Genomic DNA, 9509 nt, shown 5'->3' with positions numbered 1-9509 from the left:
CAGCTTCCAACTGGGAGCTACGCAATCAGCTTAGCTCATCTTTCTCCAGAGGCTGGAGTTCTTCTTCTGTTTAACCTTTACCCTGCTTCTCTGCAGTCTCGCTCGGGCACAGCCATACCCCTGCTCGAGAACACCCCCAAGGTTTTAGTTGTTGGGTTCGTTTAGCGATCACCAATATCTATCATTGAGCTGTGGTTCAGGGTTGTGTGCACCTCCAAAAAAGGTGTGCTTTAATTTACTTAGTCGTGTAGTTTGTGTATTTCTCCTATTACAGACTAGAAAGATCTGGCGATTCAGTGTCGCAGGAGTCGTATTTCTACACAAGAATGTGTCGTTTAACAATTATACCTGCCGGGTCAGTCTGGTTTCTGAGAATTTAACAGATGGTAAAACAAACATAAACTATAAATACCAATATTGCAGTGTTTTTTATTTTCCAAGGTGCTCCTAGATATGTCTTCCTTGTTACATTTGTTATTTATTTAGGACCTGTTATTAGTTGTCATGCTTATGACAGACCGAACTCACTGACTCACCTCAATATAGGTGACTCATCCCCCACTGCACCTCTCCTGAGCTCCTCTTATTTTCAACTGCCTGTAGCACATTTCCACCGGAATGTTCCACCTGCACCTCAATCCAGTATCACTAAAACAAGAACTGTTTCCCTCTTCCTGTCTGCCCTTTGTGTGTTCACAGTACTACTATCCTTCCATATGTCCAAAGTAAAATCTCAACTTCAGGGGTGCCTGGGTGGCTCAGTCGGTTGAGCGGCCGACTCCGGCTCAGGTCATGATCTCGCGGTCCGTGAGTTCGAGCCCCGCGTCGGGCTCTGGGCTGACAGCTCAGAGCCTGGAGCCTGTTTCAGATTCTGTGTCTCCCTCTCTCTGACCCTCCCCCATTCATGCTCTGTCTCTGTCTCAAAAATAAATAAACGTTAAAAAAAATTAAAAAAATAAAAATAAAAACTCAACTTCATACACGGTTCCCCTCTGTAATTAATGCCCTCCCAAAACAATGGGCTTTACAATAAAACTCAAATTCATGACCCATTCTCCAGTCCCACGTGGCCTCAGTTCATACCTGGACACTTAAGTTCTTCCAGTTGTTTCACCAAGGTTTCGTGCATGATGCTGCTGCCAGATTTATTTATGTATCCCTGTCTTACTAATTCACTAATTTAACAATTGTTCAAAAACATTCTTGGTTCCATTACTAATATGTTAAATGCCAACCCTCTTAGCCTGGCCTGCACCCCCCTCCAGCTCCATTTCTCACTACTGCCCCATACACATCCTGTTCTTCAGCCACACTGCTCTTGCTGGTCATTTCCAGGACACAGCTCTGCTCTCCTATCTCCATTTTCTCTTTCACATTGTTCCATGTTCTTGTAACGTCCTTCCTCCCACCTTCACCTTACAAAATTTTAGCCATCTTTCAAGGTGTAGCTCAAATCCCCCACCTCCTTCACGAAGCTTCTAACCAGAATTGTTTCTTCCTCCTCACAACTCTCAGCACTCTTTGTAATGCTCTGTTGCCACTAATTATATCACCACAGGCCACACAGCTTTTTCTAAAATGCTCTTCAAGGGGCAAGAATTCAAGGTAGCTTTCATTTTGCGTAACCCTGAAGCAGCAAGTAAACTACACAGACCTTGTAAACCAGATAAGGACGCAGGTTGGTGGACATAGCTCACACTAATTTCCCTCCCGATGACTACACATCTGAAGTCTGGTGGCCTGGGTGCACATTGAGTGAGATGAACCTAGGTTGGAGAAGCACAGAACTCCGTAACTTTTATAAACCCAGACTCTCCATCATCCGGAAACAACTAATACTACACATAAGGCAATAATCTTGCTATAGTGTGAGCCCATTACCCAGGCTTGATGTCCAGGTTCCAGACCTTGAACTTGTACTTTGCCTGCATGTGAGGCATCTTCCTTTTATCTGCATCCATATTCATGTCCACTTACAGGCTGTTCTTGGGCAGGCCCAGCCACATCATACACACACCTGTTTTACGTTTAGTGGTGAACACATCTGTCATCTAATAAAATTGCCAGGTCTCCAAGAACAAGAACCTTGTTTTCATTATTCCTACTCCTCATGGCATATAAAGAAGTGCTATCTTTGTAATTACAGTCAGTGTCTGTTAAATGAATGGTTAAGAAATAATCATTGACTACATTTCTCTAGTTCAAGAAAAGGGAGATACATTACATGCATGAAGATAACTTTCAAATTACGAACTCCAAGAAGAACTTTTGATAAAATCATCTTAATATATTTTTATATCTATAGTTACCTCAGATATGTACAAATACCAAGAAGATTTAGTCACTGTCCTCATTACACAGTGGTCCTTAACATATTGGTTTTACAACATATTTAAAGAAATTATGAGACTCCAAACAACATTAAGTGAGTCACCAAATGACTACAAATGGCAGGAAGAAAGGGGAACCCAGGACACAAGGGCTTTTTCCTAGACGGGCTTTGCCTGTTTATTCAGGAAAGAACACCTTCCCTGGGGATTTCTACCTAGGTCTCACTGGCCAGACTTTTGTCACCTGACAGTCCCTGACCTAAAGGGAGTCTAGAAGACAAGGTTTTTTAGCTGGAGTTATTGACAATCAAAACTGCAGTTGTGTCGATAAGAACGAAGGGCAGATCCTGGATGTAGAGTAGGCATCTAGCCGTGTGTTCTTCATGTACTATGAGACAAAGTCTTCCCATGTTCTAACAAGTATCACATATTTGTTACCAACTTGACATTATGTGCTGTCTCTCACCTCTTACCAGTAGTAAGATGTATCCTCCTCCTAAAAAAACACAACCTACTACTCAGTTTAACATTCTGTCTAACAGATATCACTCTCATGGTAAGCATACTCATTGTTGTAAAAATAGATTTTAAATTAATCTGAGTTTGTCGGCACACCTGAGAAGAGTTCTAAGCTCTCATGGGGTCTATATCCTGAGAAATATGGTTCAAGAACAATTAACACAAATAAGACTTGGGTATTCAAACCTCCCTTGAAGGCATAAACATAAAAGGTTTTCTTTGAATGTCTTTAGTCATGGCTTCCTTGGGATTCTTTGCATGGCATTAAGCAGAATTAAATGTCTCCCAGATCCAGCTAAGACTTATCATAACCTAGATCCTACCTATCTCTCCCAACTCACCTCTCAACACCTAACAACACAGTCCCTTCCCTTCTGCCACATGGAACCCCTGGCAGGTCTCAGAGCTCATCATGCTCAAGCTTCCAGGCCTCTCCCACTCCTTGCCCACTATGGCACATTGCCTAAAGTGTCTTCTTTACCACCTCAGACTACAAAGTTTATCCCCCCCTTAAGACTGACAGCCCTCCCTCACCCCTGAGCTTCCACAATTGCCATTCAGATCTCAGCTTAAGTGACACATCCCTGAAGAGGCCTCCCCTACTCTCTGTTCTAAGGTAGCCCCCTTATCCCACCTACCACCACCCCACCTATGTTATTCTCCTAAAGCACATCTCACCACCTAAGGTTTCTCAAGTTCAGTTATTGTTTTCTCTTGTAGAGTGTTTTCTCTAGTACAATGTTAGAATTATAAGAAAAGAGATTTTGTTTTACTCACTGCTGTATCTTCAGTACTGGTACTTAGTAGATGTTCAATTAATGTTTACTGAACGAATAAATGGATAAATAACTGAATGTCACTCCCCTGCCTGAAACATCCTTCTCCACAATCTCCCTTCATCCTTTAAGTCACAGATCCTGGACCTCCCTCCCCTCCCCTGTCAGATTTAAATGTCTCTCTTCTATGTTCCTATAGTGCTGTTCCCTAGAACAGCAGTAATTATATGTATTATAATTCTTGATTACTTGTCTGTTTCCCCATCAGACACAAAATGGGCAAAGTCCAAGATCATCATTACTGAATCAGACACCAGAGCTTTACAAGCACATGCAGCACCTTTGTGCAAATTAGAGACCAGGGCACCCAGCTTGATGAGTAATAATGAGCTGGAATTTAACCCCCTCTCTCCCTTCATCAGGGAACAACCTATCCATCTGTACACAGGGGCCCTGGTAGACAGTAGTTGTTTAATTCGGTGAGGGAGTGAATTTCCTCTGTATCTGGGCAATTTTCTTAAAGACAAAGAAACTAAAGTTGGGAAAGGATGACACTAACAATTATCAGAAGTCCACTCTGCTGTTGGTGCTTTACTGGTTTTTTCCTTTTTTTTTTTTTTTTTTTTTACCACTTTATTGAGGTATGATTGACATACAAAAAGCTGTGCTTGTTTGATGGATACAACCTGACGAGTTTGGAAGTATGTATATGCTAGTGAAACCATCACCACAATCAATGCCATAAACATATCCATCACCTCCAAAAGTTTCCTCCTACCTTCTGTGTGTGTGTATGTGTGTGTAATAAGAACACTTAATTCTAGGTTCATTTCACATCTTATATACTTCTTACACTGTATGCATGACAGATCAGTTTTACCATTTTGTGGATAAAAACCTGGGCTCAGAGAGGTTTTGTCAGTTCCCCAACGTTGTACCATTATCAAATAGTTTGTGATTGAAACCCGGGCCCATCTGATTCCAAGGTTGTCGTTGGCTGACCTGGGCCACATGGGGCCCTGACTGCTTCTTCCCAGGAGCCACAGGTTATATATGTTGTTCCGCTAGGACGGGCCCATGTGGGCACAATCTTGCCTTGTTCAGCCTTTTTTTGGTGTCCTTTGACCCCTACTATTTCTGACTGCCTGTTTGTTTGTTTGGCAGATTTAGAGTTTTCTGATATTTCTAGGCAATAGCAGAATTGTATTATCAAATAGTAATGTTATTCAATCAAATAATTTTTTTATGTTTATTTTTTGAGAGAGAGCGAGCATGCAAGCAGGGGAGCGGCAGAGAGATGAGGGGAGACAGAGGATCTGAAGCAGTCTCCGTGATGAGAGCAGAGAGCCCGACGTGGGGCTCGTCATGATCCACAAGATCATGACCTGAGCCAAAGGCCGACTGAGCCACCCAGACACCCCTCAATCAAATAATTTTTTAATGCATTATCACTTGTTATGTTTTAGGTTATGTTGCTTTCTTAACAGTTTTACAAGTTTTGTTTTATTGCCAGGAATGGTGATAATGCAACATGCTAAATACGAAGTCCCTGTTTCTTTCTTTTAAGAAGAGATACAGTGGCAAAATTAGTTAAAGCTCCTAAGTTTCCAAATATATTTTGTTTGCCTTTTTTTCTTTTTGTTATGTAGGAGACATTTCTTTGGGTTGTCAGTTTTGAAATTGCATACACTTACTCTAATGAAATTTCTGAAAAATAAAAGATAATAAGGTTGTCAAAGGTCTTCTAAGAAGAGAATGTTGCTTATCTCACGAAGTTGTGCTAATATCAATAATACAGTATAAGGCTATGAGAAAAGAGGACAATGAGCTGTAAATACTACAATATACACATGCAGACCATGTTTATCACAGGTTGTATTGAAGGGGCTTTGCATGGCAACAGCATATGTATGGATTTTCTTTTCTTTGAAGAGAGAGCTATCATTGGACTTTTTCATTTGGATGTCCTCCGATACTTCATACCCAACATAATCAAAATCAATTTTTTTCTCTACTGACCCCTCTCTCCTAAAATCCTCAGCCAGTTCTCCTTACCCCACTTTCTCTGTGGTAGCACCAATCTTCTGGCCAAATAACCAGAGAATCTTAAATTAAAAAAAGACTTGAGGTCATCTACCTCAAACTCCTATCTCATCTAGGAAACACTTCGGCAACATGACCAAGATCCTGATCTCTAACTCAGTCTAGCGGATCTCTAACTCAGGGTTTGAGTCCTGGCCACACTCCCTACAATGGATTCGTGAGCAAATCACTTCCCCCTCTGTGCCTTGGTTTCAATGAGAATAATACTAGAACCTATTTCACAGACTTATAATGAGGAATATGTGAAATAATACATGTAGAGCACTTAGCCCAGTGCTAAGTAACACATAGTAAACAATAAATGTTAGTCTTTAACATTAGCAAGCAGATATTTATTCATCTTAAATTCTGCCAGTGCTAAGCATTGCACAACTTTCAAGACAGATCATTCCAGTATTGCCCAGTTATCATTTTAAGAAGTCTCATATTTCTTCAACATTCATCGGGTGTCTGCTATGTATAACATGCAATGCTAGAACCTGAGAACAAAGAGATGAGTGAGAACAGTTATCTGGCCTCCTGAAGTTCCTAATCTATCAAGAGTTCAGCACCAAGTGGCCTGTAGCTGTCCTGCCATCACAGCCCTGTTGGAGGTGATACTGTTACATTCCCCAGGGATTTGACCAATGAGATCCTTCATCTACCCCTGAGCAACTAGTCCACAGGCTCCCCAGGGAGGGCAATCCTCTCCTCTGCAGCAAATCACTTTGCCCTTGTGGACATCCATTTCCTTAGGTATAAAAGGGAGTAAATAATCCTGCCTATTATTCTGCCTGCCTATAATCCTGTCACTGGATTGTTGTAAAAATAAAATGAGATCATTATGTAGTCTTTGTAATCTGTCCGGTATTCTATAAGGATGAGATACTCCATGTGTTAAGTGAAAGAAAGAAAGCCTTCTCCTCATGATGCAATTGTAGACAACAATCAGCAAGGGAAGATCTTCTGGCTAGGAGCTGGTAGACAGGGTAAGAGGAAGAACTGCACCAAGCCTCCCAAACAGGCTTCGCAACAAGGACAAGACTAGACTGAGTCAACAAGGCATCCGCATTGCTCCTGAAAATCTGTTTGGTGGCCATCTATTTTGTTGGAAGGTCAACCAGGTTTTAGATCCAGAGAGACCTAGAGTCAACAATGCTTATCTACCACTTACTAGTCTAGTCGGATGACCTTATGCAAGCTACTTACTCTAAGCCACAGCTTCCTCATTTGTAAATTAGATTCTCTCTCTTGGGAATTCAGAGTTAGAATTTAGAGACATTAAGAGCCTGGACTAGTCCTTTCAGCAGAGGGGATGTGATGTCAAGGAATGTAAATTAGCTCTCTATCATCATGAAAAAACAAGAAAGCCAGTTCCCATAGAGAAAAGAAACAAACAGGACTATAGAGAGAAGCAGGGACAAGAGATGGGCTTCTACTTTCAGACAGCAGAACTTCCTAAGACTCAGCTGAATTTGGGTTCCGGGATCACCCCTGAACTTTTTTTTTAATGTTTATTTTTGAGAGAGAGAGAGAGCATGAGTGGGAGGGGGCAGAGAGCGAGAGAGGAAGACACAGAAACTGAGGCAGGTTCCAGGCTCTGAAGTGACAGCACAGAGCCCAACACGGGGCTCGAACTCACGAACAGTAAGATCATGATCTGAGCCAAAGTTGGACACTCAACCTACTGAGCCATCTAGGCGCCCCTCCCCTGAACTTTTAAAATAAACACTTTCTGGGGTGCCTGGGTGGCTCAGTTGGTTAAGCATCCCACTTCAGCTCAGGTCATGATTTTGCTGTCTGGTCCAAGTTCAAGCCCTGCGTCAGGCTCTGTGCTGACAGCTCAGAGCATGGAGCCTGCTTTGAATTCTGTGTCTCCCTCTCTCTCAGCTCCTCCCCCACTCATGCTCTGTCTCTCTCTCTCTCTCTCAGGAATGGATAAACATTAAAAAATATTTTAAAAAGGCTGCAGAAACCTCTTACTCAACATGTCTCCGAAGGCAAGGGAAACAAAAGCAAAAATGAACTACTGGGACCTCATCAAAATAAAAAGCTTCTGCACAGCAAAGGGAACAATCAGCAAAACTAAAAGGCAACTGACAGAATGGGAGAAGATATTTGCAAACGACATATCAGATAAAGGGTTAGTATCCAAAATCTATAAGGAACTTATCAAACTCAACACCCAAAAAACAAATAATCCAGTGAAGAAATGGGCAAAAGACATGAATAGACACTTCTCCAAAGAAGACATCCAGATGGCCAACCGACACATGAAAAAGTGTTCAACATCACTCATCATTGGAAATACAAATCAAAACCACAAAGAGATACCACCTGACACCTGTCAGAATGGCTAACATTAACAAGTCAGGCAACAACAGATGTTGGTGAGGATGGGGAGAAAGAGGATCTCTTCTGCATTGTTGGTGGCAATGCAAGCTGGTGCAGCCACTCTCAAAAACACTATGGAGGTTCCTCAAAAAACTAAAAATAGAACTACCCTACGACCCAGCAATTGCACTACTAGGTATTTATCCACGGGATACAGGTGTGCTGTTTTGAAGGGACACACGCACCCCAATGTTTATAGCAGCACTATCAACAATAGCCAAAGTATGAAAGAGCCCAAATGTCCATCGGTGGATGAATGCATAAAGAAGAACTGGAGTATTACTTGGCAATCAAAAAGAATGAAATCTTGCCATTTGCAACTACATGGATGGAACTGGAGGATATTATGCTAAGCGAAATTAGTCAGTCAGAGAAAGACAAATATCATATGACTTCACTCATATGAGGACTTTAAGAGACAAAACAGATGAACATGGGGAAGGGAAACAAAAATAATATAAAAGCAGGGAGGGGGGCAAAACAGAAGAGACTCATAAATATGGAGAACAAACAGAGGGTTACTGGAGGGGTTGTGGGAGGGGGAATGGGCTAAATGGGTAGTGGGCACCAAGGAATCTACTCCTGAAATCATTGTTGCAGTATATGCTAACTAATTTGGATGTAAATTTAAAAAAATAAAATTAAAAAAAAATAAAATTAAAAAAATATTTTTAAAAAATAAAATAAAATAAACCCTTTCTTTATGCTTAAGTTATGTCTAGTCAGTTTCTATTTCTTGTAAGCTGGAGTAACTGATAGTTTCTTCTTGGCAATGCCCTGTTTCCTTGAGTCTAATATTTCTTGGAGACCCAAGAAACTGTTCAGGCAGCTGCAAATGGGACTTGCAAAACCTATCTTCTGCTCTCAGATGAAAGGCAGTAGGAAGTAGGAACAGATTCTCCAACACTTTGGAGGCATGTTAGCATTTTTCTAAATTATGGAGAATGAGTGAACTGCCAAATTTCATTCATCATCAGTGATATTTATTGTGAATCAATCCAGCCAAAAGAATTCTAAAGAGCTAGTTTAAAAACCTAAACCAAACTGAACTGGCCATACTAGGTTTATCACATTGAAATATTTATATTAATTAGTTTTAAAATTATAATTATTTTATTAAAAATAAGAGAAAATTGGCTATTGAACACATTGATAAAAGACTGAAAGTTTTATTAATAAGATACATTTGGTAAATATTTTTTCATTCCATTCAAGAAAGGCTTTTGTAATTAATTTGTAACAGACACCATTGATTGCCTACCCCAAATCTATCCAACCCTCCCTCCTCATTCACAAAACTCCAATTTTGTCCATTTTTCCAGCCTCCTTTGAGCGGCCATTTGCTTCAGGGAAGGCTGGACCTAGCCTCAGCTGTAGGCATTGGGTCATGAATGATCCCATGATTGAT

Source organism: Leopardus geoffroyi, chromosome A2, assembly GCF_018350155.1.
Source record: "Leopardus geoffroyi isolate Oge1 chromosome A2, O.geoffroyi_Oge1_pat1.0, whole genome shotgun sequence".
Taxonomy (NCBI): domain Eukaryota; kingdom Metazoa; phylum Chordata; class Mammalia; order Carnivora; family Felidae; genus Leopardus; species Leopardus geoffroyi.
The sequence above is the reverse complement of the archived record's forward strand: the minus strand, read 5'-3'. Positions refer to the sequence as shown.